Source organism: Ursus arctos, unplaced genomic scaffold (genome assembly GCF_023065955.2).
Source record: "Ursus arctos isolate Adak ecotype North America unplaced genomic scaffold, UrsArc2.0 scaffold_3, whole genome shotgun sequence".
Classification (NCBI taxonomy): domain Eukaryota; kingdom Metazoa; phylum Chordata; class Mammalia; order Carnivora; family Ursidae; genus Ursus; species Ursus arctos.
This window is the reverse complement of record NW_026622985.1, coordinates 36,098,285-36,116,701: the sequence shown is the minus strand read 5'-3', so window position 1 is coordinate 36,116,701 and position 18,417 is coordinate 36,098,285. Positions and strand designations below refer to the sequence as shown.

At 41.3% G+C, this 18,417-nt stretch overlaps 1 long non-coding RNA gene across 3 annotated transcripts in view; it reads right to left on the bottom strand.

Annotated features, from left to right (window-relative positions):
* Nucleotides 1-7,937: 7,937 nt before the first annotated feature.
* LOC113260350 (uncharacterized) overlaps nucleotides 7,938-18,417 on the bottom strand; it is a 30,925-nt gene continuing 20,445 nt past the window's right edge. Inside the window, exons 3-4 of one of the 3 annotated variants that reach the window (XR_008956320.1) lie at nucleotides 10,686-10,775; nucleotides 7,938-10,128 (exon numbers count right to left, since the gene is read on the bottom strand). This is a non-coding gene — a long non-coding RNA (uncharacterized LOC113260350). The remainder of the gene's footprint in view (nucleotides 10,129-10,685; nucleotides 10,776-18,417) is intronic. The other 2 variants (XR_008956319.1, XR_008956321.1) reach the window with 2 other exon arrangements.

Here is an 18,417-nt window from a genome sequence, read left to right as displayed (position 1 = left end):
GATATCTTCAAACACGGCAGCCTTCTGATTACGTTAATGCAATGTATACACAGGAAACCCCAAGTCCTCTCTTCAGGCACTGCCACTTCCTCACACTTCGTGAGGAGCTAAGCCTCCTTCTTGTCATCTGTTTAGGGCCAGAATGGACACAGACCTAAGCTGAGGGTTGGGGTTCTCCAAGGAGTCTACACTCTTCCTGACGCTGGCCACTCACCTCCATGTCCTTAGACCCTCTCAGGCATATCTGGTTGTTTCTAGGTCTTCTCCCCCGCCACTGCTCTCCCAAAGTTCAACCCTGGATGAACATTTTAAGTGTGTGAACACGGATGAGAACACGGCATCCAATCTCTCGATCAACCTGTAGTTCTTCTCCCTCAAGATGTCCAGCCTTGCTGGCTAGAAAGGTCCAGTCTTGGATATTTTGCTTCCTCTTTAACTTTTCTTTTTTTCCCCTTAGCAAGCTTGACCTCCCACCATAGGTGGAAAAGTTGTCACCTTTGCATTGTGGAGGAAACTCTGTGATCCTGAATTTTTGGGCATGGTCCTCGATACACAAAAGAAGGAGTTAAAGTGATCTCGAAAAATCCTTATTTTCTTAATAAGCCTGATTTTTACAACATTGTCTTTCTAAAAGTGAGCATTGGGTCTTAAATTTGATCAATGGCCAATTTGTCCTAGGCTGTTCCATACTTTCTTTCCTTGGGTTGATAGACTTCAAGACTTGGCCCTGAAAGCTATAAAAAATGTGATTTTAACATAAGTAAAAAGCATTGATTTAATATTTGGAAACAAATTTACAGTTTTAACCTAGAGAAAGAACCTTGTTTCTTCCCACAGAAGCTATTTCAGTCCCATCTCTTGGCCATAAAAATAAACACATCTAAACTTGGTGGAATAATTTGAGAAAACAGCGAATTTCCATGCAGAAATGTATAAAACTGAGAAAGTTACCTGTATTATGATGCTAAAAAAAATCAATCATTGACCAACTTACTTGAGCAGCAGAGGATAAAATCAAGAGATAAGCACTTGCACTTACAAAACAAATAGCAGTTTAATTAAATTGCCCATCAAAGTCACTCTAACATACAGGAAGCCAGGTGACCAAGGCGAATAAAACAGAGACCTGCCTTTATTATTCAGATCATCCCTTCAAGCCACCATCTCTCTAAACCTCGGGAGGCCATATTTTCACAGTGGTCATGTTTCATGCTGTCCATCCGGGCCTGTCAGAAATCCCTGTCTCCTCAACTCTTAAAAATGAAAACTCTTCAACCTGTAAGACGAGTTTTTTATTAGTGTTTCACGACACAGCCGGGACAGTGTCCTCTGCCCTTGGAACAAAATGAAGAGCTTTCTGACAAGGCGATGATATTGTGGCAAGTGGCCCATAAGACCCTCTCGTACTCTCTGGGGACCTCCGGGGGCCGGAGCGATCACGGAAACTTGGCGGCGTGTTTTCTTGATGCCCGTGGACAACACAATCTGGCCGCCTGGCGTATCTTCTCTGGAACACAAATAGCCCCTTGGTCCTTTATGGCATTTAAACATGAATTTGATGCTATTAAGCCAGCAATTACCCGTCAAATGCAGTCATAAGGAAGAAATTCGAAGCCAAGGTTTCTAAAATATACCTACAGAAACGGAAATTTCTATGAAGACGGATCCCCACTGGGCCTCCCTGACTTCCCCCGGCGGATGAATTAGGGTGTCCTTGCCATCAGCTCACGGAAATGGTTGATACAGCGATCTGATATCCCTTTCTTCTTAGTTGTTATCCTTGAGTCCACCATGTATCATCTTACTCGTTACATGTCATCTGGGTTTGTTTGCCAGTGTTTTGTTTCTGTTCTTGTGAGAACTTTGTATAAAGAGCTTTTGGGTGTAGGTGACACCAACAAATGGAACTGGCTTAAACGGTAAAGAAGGTTTATTCGTTCACATAATGGATAATTTTGCGGCATGGGTTTCAGGAGAGCCCTGATCCAGGGCTCTGCACTGTCAACAAGGCTCCTCCAAGTTGGTGGTATATGTTAGTAGCATAATTCGGTTATGGTTACTTCTGGTGTACAGATTCGGAAAACCAAGAACCAAAGACTATAAGTGATTTATTTAAGGTCAAATGGCAAATAAATCACAGATCCTAGACTCAAGCCTACATCTAGAGACTCTAAAACCACTGACATTGTAGAGCTGAGACTTTTTATACAGTTTTGTTTAGGTTAATAACGGACATTATATTACGATCACTGAGTACCCTGGGGAAAAAAATCTGCTTATGTTTATCTCTTAATTCAATGAATATTTAGAGAACTTATTGTGGGCCAGTCACTCTTTAGCTATCTCTTGCTACATAACAAATAACCCCAAAATGTACTGGCTTCAAGCACTAATAATAGTATCTCTCATGGTTTCTGTGAGTCAGGAATGCAAGACAGGACACAGTGGGAAAGGCTTGTCTCCGCAAATGCTATTTGAGGCTGTAGCTGAAAAACTCAAAGGCTAGGAGTTAGAAGATCCCCTTCTAAAATGGCTTGGTCATTTGGCTGGCACGTTGGTGCTGACAATCTGGTTCCTGTCCATGGACTCCATGGTGCTGTATGAATGTCCTCATGGTACAGCAGCTGTAGGAGATCAGACAATTTAAAAAACAGACAGCAAAATAGATAGTTTGTCAGGTGGTAATACACGCCACCGAGAAAAATCAACTCGGGAAGGTCTAGGGTCATAGCCCACCCACAAGTTACTCTTGTACAGATTAGAAAAAGATGGGCTCCTCTGGGCCTATAAATAAGGAAAAACATCCTGTACTCCCAGGCTGGGCCTGGAGAGGTGTTACGGCCCTGGAAAGCATTGCAATTTCAAATATATGATCAGGGAAATCCTCACTTTTCCTGAGCAAAAACTTGAAGGAAATGTGAGACGAAGTCATGCTGATCTCTAGGGGAAGAGCTTTCTAGGCCACAGGAACAGGAGACGTGAAGACCCTGAGATCAGGAAAAGAAGGTGGCCCTAAGAGGCCATCTTTATTTAGATGCTTCCACCTCTTTTAGGTATTTTTAAAGCTCCATAAAGCATAGGAGTGTAAACTTATGGATACCCATCTATTTCATTTTTTCTGCTTCTTGAACCCAAGTGCAATTCAATTCTCTCAAAGTTTAGCCTAGAACAACATCTTCATATTTGCTCTATGTCTGGCCTGATACCTTGTAGGCTCTCAAAAATGGCTTATAACAGAGGATAATTTCATATTTTCCACAGGTAAGCAGTAAAATGCACATTTTATTTTATCTATGGGTATTCAATCCTGAAGTGGAGGAAACACGAAGAAAAATTCCAAACCACATTAGGGTTCCAATTCTCTATCTTCCAAGGCCACTATGTGACCCTCAATCTTAGAGCATGGCAATAGGATTATAACAAAGACCTAAAAAAAAAAAAAAAAAAAACTAGTAGAATTAGAACTATACTTTTATAACAGTGCAGATCAATTCTGTGTTAAGCATACTATTTCATGAGAATAATTCCCAAGGTTGTAAGAATCAAATGAAACAATGTACATGCTTTGCACATTGTAAAGCATTCTAGAAGCATTACAGGACTACTATTGCTGCCTTTCATATCACTAGAATAGCAGAACTTCCCAACTCTCCTGAGGAAGACTATATCGTGTTACTGTAAAAGAGCGTGGATAGGGAAACCTGGATGGTTTCCAGTTCCGGTGATAATTAGCTGTGTGTTTGAATAATTCAAAATACCTCTCAGTGACTCAGTTTCCTCTAAGTAAAATAAGACATACTAAACCCACTTCTCAGCCTGTAGTTTCTTTCTCTCATTGAATAGAGTGTCTCCTGGATACTGGCAAAACTTGGCAATGTTTTACAAGGGCAGAAGTTTTTGCTGTGATTTTCTGAACAGGCTGCCCATGACCCTTGCCCACAGACAGGGTCAGTTCCGTCTTCAACCAGTGGGGGGCGCTGGAAGAACTCTCAAAACCAGGCCAGTTCCAAAGTCCTGCACGTCTATACTCTCGGTGGTAATTACAAACCGGAAGTGTGCATTTAGCACAAAATCTGTCTTTAAAAAGTCCCACAAATGGCTGAAAGGATTGCTTTGTAAACAACAGGGGTCAAAGTCCTACTCAAGCACATCTTCGCTTAGAACTCTATTTATGGCCTGGCATCCCTCACTTTGGAACGCTGGGGTGATTCTTCGGCCACGACTTCGCACTTCTTGAAACTAATATGAGAACAAACCAGCTGTCTTTCACGTGAGAGTATTTAAACTGAATTTGTAGTGAATCACTGAGCTCTCCCGGAGCATCTTGGTCACTGGCACGACGTTAGATTGTTCTCTTTCATTTGCTCCCTTTATGGGTGGCGGATGATACAATGGCTGGATTGACAGAAGTAATAACCAAGCACTGGTCCACCTGAATTTTGACAGACTATACATCGAATGTCATCGTTGACTGTGAAAGACAAGGTTTCTTGAGATGAAACATCCCGCGCACACAGCGGGGGCATTAGCTCTGTGCTCCAGGTCTCCTAGCAACTGCCCTGCATTTACGTGCCCTTCCGGCACAGTTTAAACATCAACGCCAGCTTGTATTTCCATCCCTCACCCTGTTACACGCGTCACGAAATCAACTCCAGGGAATAATTTACCATCATTTTGTCTCATCAGAACATTAACCTCACGATTGTGCTCCAAGCGGTATCTGCATCCTCTTCTTACTTTTGACAAATTTATGAAGCAGAAGGTGTAGTTAGGGAAGAAAATTGTCCTTCCCTTTCAGGTATTAAAGACATCAGAGTGTTCTGAATTGTCTTTTCTAACATTCTGGGACTTTTTTTTTTTTTTTTAAAGACCTACAGCTCTCAGAAGCCGGTAAGCTGTTTGCCAATTTCAAAGATTCATCAACTTTATTTTCTGTCTGTGGAGATAACCTACACTGGGAATGCCCACAAAGTGCATGAGAGCCGTTTGCGCTGGAACGGTGCTGAGCCCAACACATAATCTCTGCGTTCTTGCGGAGAGAATTTTGCATGAGTCATGCAGACAAAGCTTCACTTAGGGCTGGGGGAGGGGCTCGGGAGGAAGGAAGAGGATATTTACAGGAAAATCACAGGGAAAGAAAAACATTCTTGCTTTTTAAAGAATGTGTTTACTTGTCAGGTTAGAATCACAGAATTATCGACTGGAAAGCAGTTTTGACTGAAGTGTATCAAACCTAACTCCATTTAAGAAAGTAGCGAGGCCACACAGCCTATGTGACTTGCTCAAAATTACATAGTTAATTAGTGGCAAACTGAAGGCTCCAACCTAGTGTCGAGCTTCATACTTTTAGTTTCTGAACCGCACCGTGCTGTCTGCCTACAGTTCCTTACGTCACCCTGAACGGGCTTACCAGTGTGCAGAAAAAAAGAGGCAGCCACGTTGGTTTACATGATAAAGGTATTCTACTGTCTTTACAGTGGCTACATTTATGAAAACTTTACAAATTTATAAAGTAAGCAGAACCATTCATTATTTTGTAGATGTGATATTTTTAATGTGGTCCCTATATACTTGGGGGATTCAAAAACTGACACAGAGTTCATCCTTTGGCAGATACCTTCACGATGCTACTTTAGAAGTGAATCAACAAACCCAGCTTCAAACAACAAAGCACATTTTAAAGCTGCACACATTTCTCTGGAGAGAGCATCAAAATTAAAACCGTGCGGCCGGCTGTCTCTTAGAAGCTGTCTTTACCACGGCAGGCCGCATGATGGCAGTGTTCCTCGGCAAATGAAGCCGGAAGAACAGCGGCAGGATCCCTGAGGAGGGAAAAATCTGAGCCAATGCAGATAAAACGTGATCTAGATTAAATCGCAAATATAGATTAAAATTTGGGGGGGGTATCCACCTAAACCATATCTTTCCTTATCATATTTTCCCAACAATGAATTTCCCTGTTCAGAATTTGCCACGGATTTATGATGTTATAGATGAATTTCAAGACCTGAGTGGCTAACACATACATACATATAAATTAAACGTTGTTTGGAGGAGGAGGGGGGGGCTGCCCGTTTCTTGTTTGTTTTCACCGCAGTGGTAGTAAGAGCGCTTAAAATAATAAACTAAATACGTTTTGTACCGTGTATCTTCAGATTCTTTCCAGACCGTTATTGTTTTATGAATCTCTGTCTTTTGGTGTGGGAAAGCAAGACGAGCTTGCTTCTCATGCTCACAATTTTCCTTTTAGGCTGAAAATATTCCCTGTAAGACCAGAGTGAGATTTCCTGAGTGTCTTCTAAAAAGGCGTGAAGCCACAGATGGAAGTTAAAGCAGCAGCTACTGTCAGTCAAGGCCCCAGGCAAGACTGTGAAATCAAAGATTTGTTCCCGTTTCCCAGCCCCAGCCCTTTCTAGTGTTGTATGCTGCCCCTTGATAGCTCCAGGGGGTAGAAGAGCTAGGCTCGTCCTCGAGATCTTCCTTCTATTTCTTGATCCCTCCTAGGTGGATTTTGTATTTTAAGCACGGGTTGTAAGCTTTCTATAAATCTTAAAGAGAACGAATGTCAGTTACCTGCAAGGGAATATTCTGGGACAAGTGTGGAACGTACGCCTAACTCATAACAGCTAATAGCCTTGGCCAAAAGCTATCCAATGACTCTCTGGCCTTGCCTGGCAGCCCTGTCACTGCATCCACAACACAACAACGATTGACCAAGTTATTATTGTGTCTGACACTGTGTTAGGTGTTACGTGTGGCAGAAAGAGGAGTAGGGAGCAGGCTTGATCTCAAGAACTCAGGGTCCAAGCAAGACAATACTGGCTACACAAGAAGGCAGAATGGGGTATACTGTGAAAGACACATCAAACCCAGGAGGGGAGCAGCTGGAGCATTATGCAGGGAGAGATGGCACCTTCCAGTTGAAGGACCGAGAAAGATTTCAGAAAGGAAATGATATCTGACATAAGATTTTGGTAGAAACCAAGAAGCTCTGGTGACTTGATACATTTGATTATGCCATGGTGCCATCCAGGAATGTGCTCTCTCATGTATCTCCACTTACCAAAGGCCCTTCCCTGTCTTAACTTACGTCAGTTGTCCCTCATGCAGAGAGTGAGGGCATGGGGGAAGAGAATGGTAATCCAATTTCACTAAGATAAGAAGAATCTGAACAGGAGAAGATAACGTTGGAAACATGACTTGGGTCTACAAATATAGGAGGACTTGAGTGCAAATAGAACAGTTGACATTAAATTCAACCTGTAGCGGGGATCACTGAAGCCTGCCAATAATCCAGGTGGCGATTTTACTTCCAAATTCAGTTTCCAGCTGGGTATGGGGAGGGACTATTAAGGAAAGATAGTCATTAAGTATAATTTATGATCTATTTCCTTGCAGCCTGGATTATGATAGCAGTTCTCAAACTTTAAGATATTTCAGAATCATCTGGAAGGCTTGTTACATCACAGGCTGCTGCCCCCCTCCCAAAGTTCTGATTAAGTCTGAGAATTTGTTCAATGCCAATGCTGCTGGCTGGGGGGAGCACACTTAAAGAACAGCTGGTTTATGGGCTCTATAGACTACTTGCCAGGTTAAAGAAAGCCACTGTAAAAAATATTTCTTAAATCCCCCTTCCTTGATTATTGTTTGTATATTTCAATGATCAGGAACATCAGATCATTTTTTCTCTTAACCACATTCCTGTTTGGGATAAAAACCATTCTACTCATGAAAACATGGTATGCATAATGATACAGAAACAAATCTTAAAAATTTGTTTAATTTCCATTTCACAGACCTCATCGATTTGCAACTGTATATTAAACATCATAACCAGTTATCGGGGATGAGAATAACTTAGAATTTTGAAAAAAAAATTAAAAATAATGAAGACACAAGAGAGACATTTAAATGATAATGAGCAAAATGACTGATTATCCCATTTGTTAAATTTTATTTCTTTAAAATATTAAAACATGCAAGTTATGATTAAGTACTATCCTACTTTTATATTCTGACAAAAAGAAAAAGAAAAGAAAGAAAAATGCAAATAGCCAAAAAGAAAAAAAAAATACAAATGGCTGGGGCAATCGTTAAAGTGAACAGCCAGGAAAAGGTAAGGCTAAAGGTCAGGACACTTAGGCTCTTGGGAGCTAACGGGAGGTGTGGAAAGTGTATCAACCTGACCATGTGATCTTCAGTCTGGGCCCTAGCAATCATGGGTGTGTCCCAACTCTTAGCAAATACCACACATAAAAATCCAGCTTTACAGAAAAGGTCAGGATTCATTGAATGTTAAAGCTGGAAGGAGTCTTTGAGATAATTTATGGCTTTATTTCACAGTTGAGGAAGGTGCAGTCTGAAGATGAACCAACGTGCCCAAAGGCACCCAGTTTCTTCTTTCCATCCCCCGCCCCACGAACTCCATAACCAGTGAGTAAATACCCTTCCCCTCTCCGCTTTCCCACAGCATTCACGGGCAAAGACCACAGCCCGGCATTTGCTTACACCAGCCCTGGAGTCCCTCACTATTGTTCCCCATCTGTTGGCTCTGTCTCTCCAACAATGATTGCAAATGCCTCAAAAACAGGAGCGGCTTCTTCATCCCTTTCCTGAATTCCCTATGGATACATTAAGGGGCTGATTATTCCGTTTATTAAAAAAAAAAAAAAAAAAAAAGAATCTCCAAATTACAAAAGCATTCACAATGGGATCTGTATTCTATAGGCTCTTTCAGGTTGCAAGAGCAAGGGAGACCAATTGTGCTCCCCTCGCTAATGGGGGTTTATTGTGAGGACAAACAGGACGCAGACTCAGCAGCTGCACACACAGCCGGGCCCCACCGGGAGCTCCTCGTGGCCCGTCATTGTCCCGGATGAACCTGGAGCTCCTGGCCGGCCATGCAGCTGCTCTTCTGACTTAACAGCATCCCCTCTCTGTGCCTCGGGTCCTTCACCTTTAAAAGAGAGATGATAATAATACCTATCTCATTGGCTTGTTGGGAGGATTAACTGGGTTGACATATGCAAAGCCCTTACAAGGGTGTCTGGGGCATAGTAAATGCTAGAAGATGTTGGCCGCTGTTATTCATTCAGCGTAGCCCCACAGATCTCCTTGAATATGAGGTTTGGGGCTCCTCTGAATGATAGAGGCACAAAATTCTCTTTTTTGTCTTTTTCAAGAAGTGGGCTGTTTCTCCCTTAGAGTTTCTGCTCACTGGTATCATTACTGCCCTGGTTGGAGAAAATCAGCTCACCACCCTTCACTTCGGAAAAGGCCTCAGAGCAACCGATTCCATGGAAACTCGCCATTGGTGAGCAATTATTTATTCTAGTGCCAAACCGCTCGAGCATTGAGAGACCAGAGAGAGGACTTATCAGATGGGCTTCCTTGTACTGAGGCAGTTTGAGTCTTCTCTACAAGTTTTGGCAAATCTCAACTATAGCATGCCGAAATTATGCAAACATCGTGGGATGGCAGATACAAATGTCCGGGAGGAGCCGAGCTGGAATTTTATACGGAGCCCTCTGTTCCTCTGCAGGGGTGATCCTTGGGGCCAGACAGGAACCTAGCTGAGGTTAAGAGTGTTTTATCATTCCGCAAAGAGGCTCCCTGGTCGTTAACCCCGCTGTTGAATTTGGAGCCTGTCCTGAGCCTTTTTGCTCCAGGCTGTGCACGTGGACCTTGGCAGAGCTTCGTTAAAGCCCCTATTAGTGAGAGCTGACTGCTTTCCCCTGTGAAGAAAAGTATTACATTGCAGTAAAATGCAAATCCACTAACAGGCAACTGCAGATTTATCGCACTGCAGTTCCAGAGGAATCACGGGGAAATAGAATCTTCTCTCCCCCGGTAGACCGGAGCTGCAAACTTCTCCAGATTGCTCAGGATTTCCACAGAAGACTAGCTATGTAATTTGCAGGGCCGAGTGCAGAACAGAGACGCAGGACCTTTTGTTCAAAAAGTAAGACTTTCAAGATGGTGACAATAGAGTGTTAATCCAAGCGTGGGGTCATTCAGACCGCAGGGTCCCTAGCGACAGCCCAAGTCACATGCCCACGAAGCTGGATCTGATTCTGTGGGTCACTGAAAAATGACACTTTCCGTTGTGATTCGGACGCATCATATGGCCTATGGGGAGACAATGTGAGCACAGAGATCAACCTTATTTGCCCAAGTCCCTCAGCCCTGGGCACAACCACCAGATTGGGGGGGGGGGGGATCAAAATGGCCCATGTTGCTGTGCCTCCACCTACCTTTACTAGTGGTAGTGTAAGTCTGCCCCAAACACACACACACACACACACACACACCTCCCTTCGCTGTGGGTCTGAGAGCGCTCACACTGCCCCTCTGGTCCTTGTGTTCTCTGGGGAGCATCCAGTAAGAGATCAAATGACACAGTGCTTAAGACCCTACAGACTACTTGTGCAACCCTGGGCAACTTGCCTAATGTGTCTGTGCCTTAGTTTCTTTATGTGTAAAGATGTGGATAACAGTAGTCCCTCCCCGAGAGAGCATGGTATGTTAGCACACACAAAGTGAGACTCGTCCTCGGCATACAGTAGGTGCTCCAGAGGCTTGAGCTGTTACTAACCTGCTGCCTTTGCACCCCCACCCCCAGCAGACTCCTGTGTTGCTACCAGCACTGTCCTCAGGACTCCGGAAGTGAAGGTTGGGGCCTTTACCTATTGAACAAGAGGGCATTGGGCCAGGACTCCAGATTCATCAAGGGACAGATGTTTAGATGGTTGTTTTTATTTCCAGATGAGGTTACACTTCAAATGTAAAAAACAAAAAACAAAAAACAAAAATTTAAGTACAGTACAGCACAACGTTGGCACGTCTTCATTTTTAAATACACTGGGGCCTGAACAAATGGGGGGGGGTGCTGATCAGCCGTGTCAAAGGTCCTTGACACAACCACTCCTGACCTTCCTCTCCTTTCCTTAGTTAGAAAGGCAGGAACTGGAATCCACATTGTTTTGCAGATGAGGAGCCCACAGGAAAGAGGTGGGAAAGAACAGGGGTTAAGAATATCTGTACTCCCTAAGGCCTGGCTGCCCTGGTGGTCAGCAGGATACATACTCAGAAAACAACCACAATAAGAACGCAGCCAGAGGGGAAAGGACAAAGGGAGACGTTTCAGACAGGTCATCAAGAACGAAATCACTCTGGTACCAAGGAGAGCTGGAAATGGAAATGGGACAGAAACCAGGAGTGGGCTTTCAGGGTCTAGAAGAAAGTAAGGAGTTGAGCTTACTTTGTAAACAGGATACCATACCATGAGTTTCCGTGTGGATTTCTCTCTCTTGCTCAGTGAGAGATTAGAAAGGAATTTTAAATAACACATGGAAATATCTTTCCTAATGGGGAGAAAAAAGAAAACCCTAGCTTTAGTTTCCAATGAGTTCATGGATGGGCAGTGCTTTGAGAAGCCCTATTATGTAACTGCGAGCATTATCAGCCTTCCTTCTGACATTCAGCCACCACAGCTGCAAGGCGTGTCCAAACAGCAAACAGGAAATGAGAAAGGAACCACCACGCAGCGGAGGCCAGGGTTTATGGGGCCTCCCGGTGGTGCGGGGGGGGGGGGGAGGGGGGCATCCAGTCTTGAGCAAATGTGTGTTCTTTCTGCTTTATAGATAAAAAGAGAATATTATTGCACAAGGTTTATCAATATGGCCTTTGCAACACGTGTTTGTTCATTTTTTAAAAACTTTTAATGGAAAACGGTATTTTATTTGCTTAGATCTGTGCATTTTAAGAGTCTTTTAAAAAGCGTTAAAGAGCTCTTCTTGCAGCACAAAGATCAAAGAGAGTTGATTTCCTCCCACAGCTATTTCTTCAGGTGTTTTTCTTTTATTCTGAAATGTGATTTTCTTCTTCTTCTTTTCAAAATGGTGCCCAGAATGAAAAAGCAATCTGTATTTAAATGTTTGCGTTATACTTCTTCTGCTATTCAAGCAATTGTGTGTGGCCAGGCATTTAGTGGTCAGATGACACTTAGGAGAAAACTAGAACAAATACTCAGAAATTGTATACCTATAATTTGGGGGAGATGTGTTCAAAATTAAAATTAAAAAAAAACAACAAACTTTTTCCAAGAAAAGGCTCTGTGCACGGTATTATGATGGGGCTACTCTGATTCAGAATCCGTTGCCATGGTGACCAACCTGGGTGCCTCTGTGGGCTCCGTAAGGGAGGCCAGGGTGGTAATTATATAAGCTAAAGTGCTGCTGGATAACCCCAGGAAGGCAGGACTGCCACAGTGCAATTTCTAGGAAACCATGATTTTAAAACTCATGCATCATAATGCCTTCTTCTTTTATATGGAAATCCACCATTTTAGTATTTTTTGTATGTAAATCTGGAAAGACTGATATAGTGGACAATAAAACTTAGTAAATTCTGAACATCAGAAATGAGCCAAGTGAACCATCTTGTGCCCTGTTGAATGTGTTTCCAACAATTCTGATTTTTTTATGAATGGACATGGGACCAGCAATTAAATGCCTTACTATTTCTCCTAACATGCCACATGCGACTAAGTCCTTTTCCTTCATAAGTAATATAGAATAATTATAAACGTGTAAGCAGGTAATTGCTTAGAACAATAAATCAATGCCAGGTTAAGAATGGTTAAGTTAACCAAGTTAATTTGGTTAAGCATGAAGTGCAATTAATACATATTTTTCAATGAAACATCTATTTAAGAAGAATTCATAGAAATTTTCTCAATCTTTTTCACATTTTGCATTTCACATTGTCATGTGTCATACACGATGCTTCTAGGAGAGAGATAATTACTCGACCTATAGGAAGTTGGTTTCTGGTGATGATGTAATGTTATTTCTTTATTCAACAAATACTTATTTAATAAGAAAACTAGGTACTTCACCTTGAACAAAATTTTTCACTTCCTAAGCCTTCAGTTTCCTCATCTGTAAAATGAGTTTGTAGTGAGGGCCTTTCCAGCTCAAACATTTCCTTGTGCCAGAACTCACAAGATAAAATAGTTTGTATATCAGTCATGGAGAACTTCTACTTTGAAGGAAGAAAATCGCTATTTATTCAGTAGCAATCATATCCTGACACCGAGCCAGACATTTTGCTAATATTACCTCTGGCGCTGTAACATAGGTACTGTGTTCCCACTTAACAAATGAAGAGACAGGTCACATGACTTGAATCTGTCCAACTCGAATTCCATGGACTTTGCATCGCACCATGCTGCCCACACACGAGTGGAGAATCTGCAGCTACCTCTATGGATGGATGGTTTTTGTGATGAAAAAGAAATGAAAAGTGTGATTGCAGGATATGTCCAAAACTCTGAGACACTGCTTTTTTTAAAAATTATTATAGAACTCTGGAATCAAAGTGACAAAAGACTAAATTGACCTATCATGAAATAGGGACGTCCAGATTCATCCAAAGGCAACGGGATGTAGAAGGTGAATGCATTGCAGCGCAAAAACGATCCAAAAAATGGGACTTGGACGTTCGCTTACTGTTCATTAGTACCCACTTGAGTTTAGTCATACTCAAAGGATTATCATTGATCTAGGTCTGATCACTGGATTTTATAAAAACTAAATACCGATAAAAATAATTATTGTAATGAGCACTTAACATGACCGATAGGACTTACTGCAGGCTTTCTTCATCACCCGGAGTGTTTTCCCTACTACTCCCCTGATAGCGCTTTCCCTCTCCCTGTATTTGAAGATGAGGCGGTAACGATGCTACCATTCAGGTGTCTACATTTGTTTGCAAAACCATTGTGTATTCTGCAAGCTCCCTCCATTACATACATGGTTTTTCTCTTCAGTAGTTTTATAGACTTTTTCTGAATCAATACTGGCCCTTTCCTGTTCTGTCCAAAGAAGAGGCCCCCCAAATGCTTTATAACTCAGTGAATGCAATTCTGCCTCTTTATCTTTGAGACTTTTTTGCCTCAAGTCCCGATGTTATACCCCATCTCGTTTTTTTGTTGTTGTGTGAAAGAGTGGTCAGATGACAGATTTCATTTCCCAGAATTTATTACCTATTGTGTATTTGCTGTTCAGTCACAATGACCCCATCTGCATTTAGGTTGAATGGGGGGTCCCACCCTGACCCAATTTAATAAAAAAAATAATGAGGCCACTCAAAGCTCATAGATGTGTCAGCACTATGAAAAGGGTCTATAATCAATGCAAATGTGATGTTTTCCTGCTTTGTGGAGCACAGAGGTTTGACACCCATCTCTTTCGCTGGATCAAATCAGACTCCCTCTTTGCTTTGAGAATCTAATGAAAGGTATGGACGCTCCCCTCAAAAAAAAAAAAAAAAAGCATGTGCCTGGATAATTTATTGAAATGTTAATTGGTGGGTTGTTTCATGCTCTATTTTTCCCTCCCCCCTGTTCCAAGAATGTGGTCAAGCCTCTTGAGATGTGAATGGTGCCCCTGAGGTCGTACAGAACACAACCTGCCAAGCCATTCATGGGAGGCCTCCTGAAAAGTTCAGGAGCCTTTGTATACCACCCAAGGATGGGGCTGGCATACTATCAGTAATGACCGAGCTTGGCTTTCCTGCCGTCCAAGGCAGAACAGGGGCTTGAGGTCAAGTTTAAGTTGATTTAAAGTTTATTAAATAATGTGATATTTTTGCACCCTTGCATGTACATACAAGTTCCCATCCTCTGTAGAGGTGGGTGCTCTCACGCACCATTTTACACAGTATTTCCAAAGATTTGTGACCCTCGTCCCCCGACCCATCCTACCCCACCCTCTGAGATCCACAGTTAGAATTTTAACATTTATTAAGCACTTACTATTGAGTCTTAACAACGAATAATTCATGTATTTTTCATGAAGAGAAGCAAGGGTTGAAAGGTTAAATAACTTTCTGAAGGTCACACAGCTGTATCTATAGAGGCAAGATTTGAATCCACAGACACGGGTTCAGTTACACGGTGGCCACAAAAGCCATTGCACTAAGATGCTATCCTCAGGACTAGATTTTATTTCTCCTGTATCTTTCTAGGTCTCCTAAAAAAATAATCCTTTAGTAAGCCACAACCCTGAACCAAGTCATAATAACACTCAGTGCAAATCCCCATCCAGAGATCAGTCACCGTTCACACTAGGACAGGTCAAAGGAGGTCCCAGCTGCGTGCCATCGCCTGACAGACCCAGCACCCCGGCACGCCTCTTAGAAGAACCGTGTGGCCCTCACTGCCTGTTTTGCCTCTCAAGACTTGAGATTCCTTATCAGAAAAATGGGGATGGTAAAAACACCTATGAGATGAGATTGTTGTGTAAATTATATAAAAAGCTGGGCACATTAATTACTTGGCCTAGAGCCTAGGACACGGTAAGAGTTCGATAAACGGCAGCTCATTATTCTAGTTAAGCCACACTATTCTAATTGTGAAGACTTGCCCTCAGTTGATATTTGTTTGTTGATAAGCAGACAAGGCTGTGGGGCTGAGAGGTCTTCTGTGACTCCTTTAAGCTTGTAAATTCTTCTTCGGCATTACCAGAGTATTTTGAACATATTTCATTGTTGCATTTTAGATTCCATAAAAAACTGTATTTTCACGTTTCTGTTTTGCCTAACTAGACTGCTAGCATCACGTTGATATTTGACATCTCAGTATCTAGGACAGGAGCAAGCACTTAGGCCAGAGCCTCCAGGGGCACCATTGGTATTGTGTTCATTGTAAACGGTGCCCACCCCCTCCAGTTGCACCTTGCTGCGACCTGGGTATACCCAGAGTAAAATATGGCTCTAATAATAATGGCTCTGTGTGTTGGAATATTAGGCATGAAATCATATCTGCAATGGAATAGAAAAGGATAAAGTTCTGTATTTTCAAATATTTTCCCACCTTGTATTAAGTTTCTTCTCCAGCTTTTTTGAGATACAACTGACTTATGAGTAATAATCTTTTTTCTGATTCTCCTAAGATGTCACTTAACTTTCTACTGTAACAGAAAACATGGAATATAGCAGTGTTCCTAAAGGCTGGATGGATGCATCCAACCATCGAGTGGACTAGAGATTTTGTTAGGTGTCCTGTAAGATTTGATTTAGAATCTAATATTGAGAAAAATAACATATCATTGACAAAACATAAAACTTCTTGCCTTTCCCCAGTTTATATAAATTGAGATCATTATAAGTCAAGATTGCTAACATAAAATGTCTTCAAAGCTGGTGCATAGAACTCCTGTACCAGTCATTTAAATGAATTCTCAAAGACTTGAAAAGAATCCTGATTTCATTCAATTTACTATTGATGTGTCTCATGGAGAGAAAGGTTGACTATTAACAAAATAGTCAGACTTGAGGAAAGATTTCAGAGAAAGAAAATGAAAAGCATTTAGATTTTAAAATGTAAATCAAGCTTTTAGCTTTAGAACAGAATATAATTCAGGCCAGACTAATTTCAAATTTATGATAATTTCATTAGCTGCATTGAAGCTTTCCTTGATCCAATCTGTAAAAGAGTAGTTTGCTAATTAATAATTACAAAATATGGGAGATATTTAAGGCATTGTTTTCAAGCACTATTTGCATTTGTTGTTTTCAAGCACCATTTGCTCACAAGCTGCTAATTATAATTTTAATTCATTTATTAATCTAAGTCTAACAGAATCTCTAGTAATGCTTTCTTATTCATTACTAATGTTATTGTAATTACTTAAAAATTATATAAATGCATTTATGTTCGAATAATATAATCCAGAATTTTAAGGCAATTAAACTTCATTTGCTGGTACAGGCTTTGTGTTAGCTTTCAATTTACTCCAAAAGATTTAACAGACAACCTCTAAATTCCTACTCTCAACTGTAAGAGAAGGATTGATCCACTATGAAGAAGTAAGTAAATAAAACATTCTTACAAATATGTTAAAAGCCTGTCAGTGATTTCTTTTTACTAAGTTGCAAAATTTTTGTCTGTCTGAAATGCACACTCATCAGATAAAATAATTTGTTTAAGCTTTCTAATGCAATAGGACATCTTTCCACTTTAATTAAAACCCTTACATGCCCACAATTGTCATCATTTACTTTTGTTTCTCAAATTGTCCATGTTAATTTCAATGATAAAATAGTAAGTAACAGTAATTATCATAATGGATGATTAAATTAAACACAACTTGTATCAATCTATGGTTGCTCTTCAAATGGTGCTATTTTTTTTCCGTGTAAGTAGTTTTATAGACCTCACTGATCTAATCTTCCCCTTAAACCTCTGACAAATCTTTTTAGAAGTCACCCTGAGACCCTCCTTTCACATTTCTCTGGGTTTCCCTTGGGATTCCCACCTAAATTCTGTCTCTTTCCCCCTTTTATTTGCCTTTTATTTCAACTGTTGCCATGGAACCAACTGTAGTAATGATCCCCTATCAATAGCTGTCTGATTTCTCAGAAGCAGCTCAATGCAGTAGCTCAGTGTCTCTGTGGTATTTATTTATATATGTAAACCCAGCATAATCTCAATTTTAAATGTTCAAATGCTTTTTTAAAAAGATTTTATTTTTTTATTTGACAGAGAGAGACAGCCAGCGAGGGGGGGAACATAAGCAGGGGGAGTGGGAGAGGAAGAAGCAGGCTCCCAGCAGAGGAGCCTGATGTGGGGCTCGATCCCAGAACGCCAGGATCACGCCCTGAGCCGAAGGCAGACGCTTAATGACTGAGCCACTCAGGCGCCCCTCAAATGCTTTATTAATTGATGCATATGTTTTCTTGCTGAATTTGTATTTCTTTGCATAGAATTTTGTTGTTCTCAATAAACATGATTTGTTAAATGACAAATAACATAAATTCACAGAAATAAATGTTCTTTATAGTCTCTTTCTAGATGACAGGCTGATCCCATGTGGAAACCTCTACCTACCACAGTGAATACCCAGAAATAACAGAAAACATGTATGAGTTAAAAATTTACTACCACAGAGGAAAACACGAATGGGTAACCTCGGAGGAATCCTAGAAAGGTTTTAATCAAACACATGGAATTAAATATGAGGATAAAAGCTACTAAAACATAAATAAGGTACTACACAACCTACTAAAAAGAGTGCTGTTCTGGAGCCTGGTGGTTCCAGACAAAATGGAGGAAACACATTCCATTTTATTCTTCCCACTAATCACAATAAAAAAATCTTAGAAAACTAGTGTAAGACACAGAAAAATCTGAAAGGAGGAGAAAATAAGGTGGAATGCTATGGACCTTGGGACTTGATAGAACAATCTGATAGTGAGCTCCCTGAGTTTTTTCTTGCCTCATGAATACCCACAGCCTGAATGCTAGACAAGCCCATAATCTAGAAACACCAGGAGTCACAGACAGAAAATAGCACCAAGAAAAGTCTGCTTTCTTTAGCCAGAGGATTAGGAAAAGCCTGGTCCAACAAGACA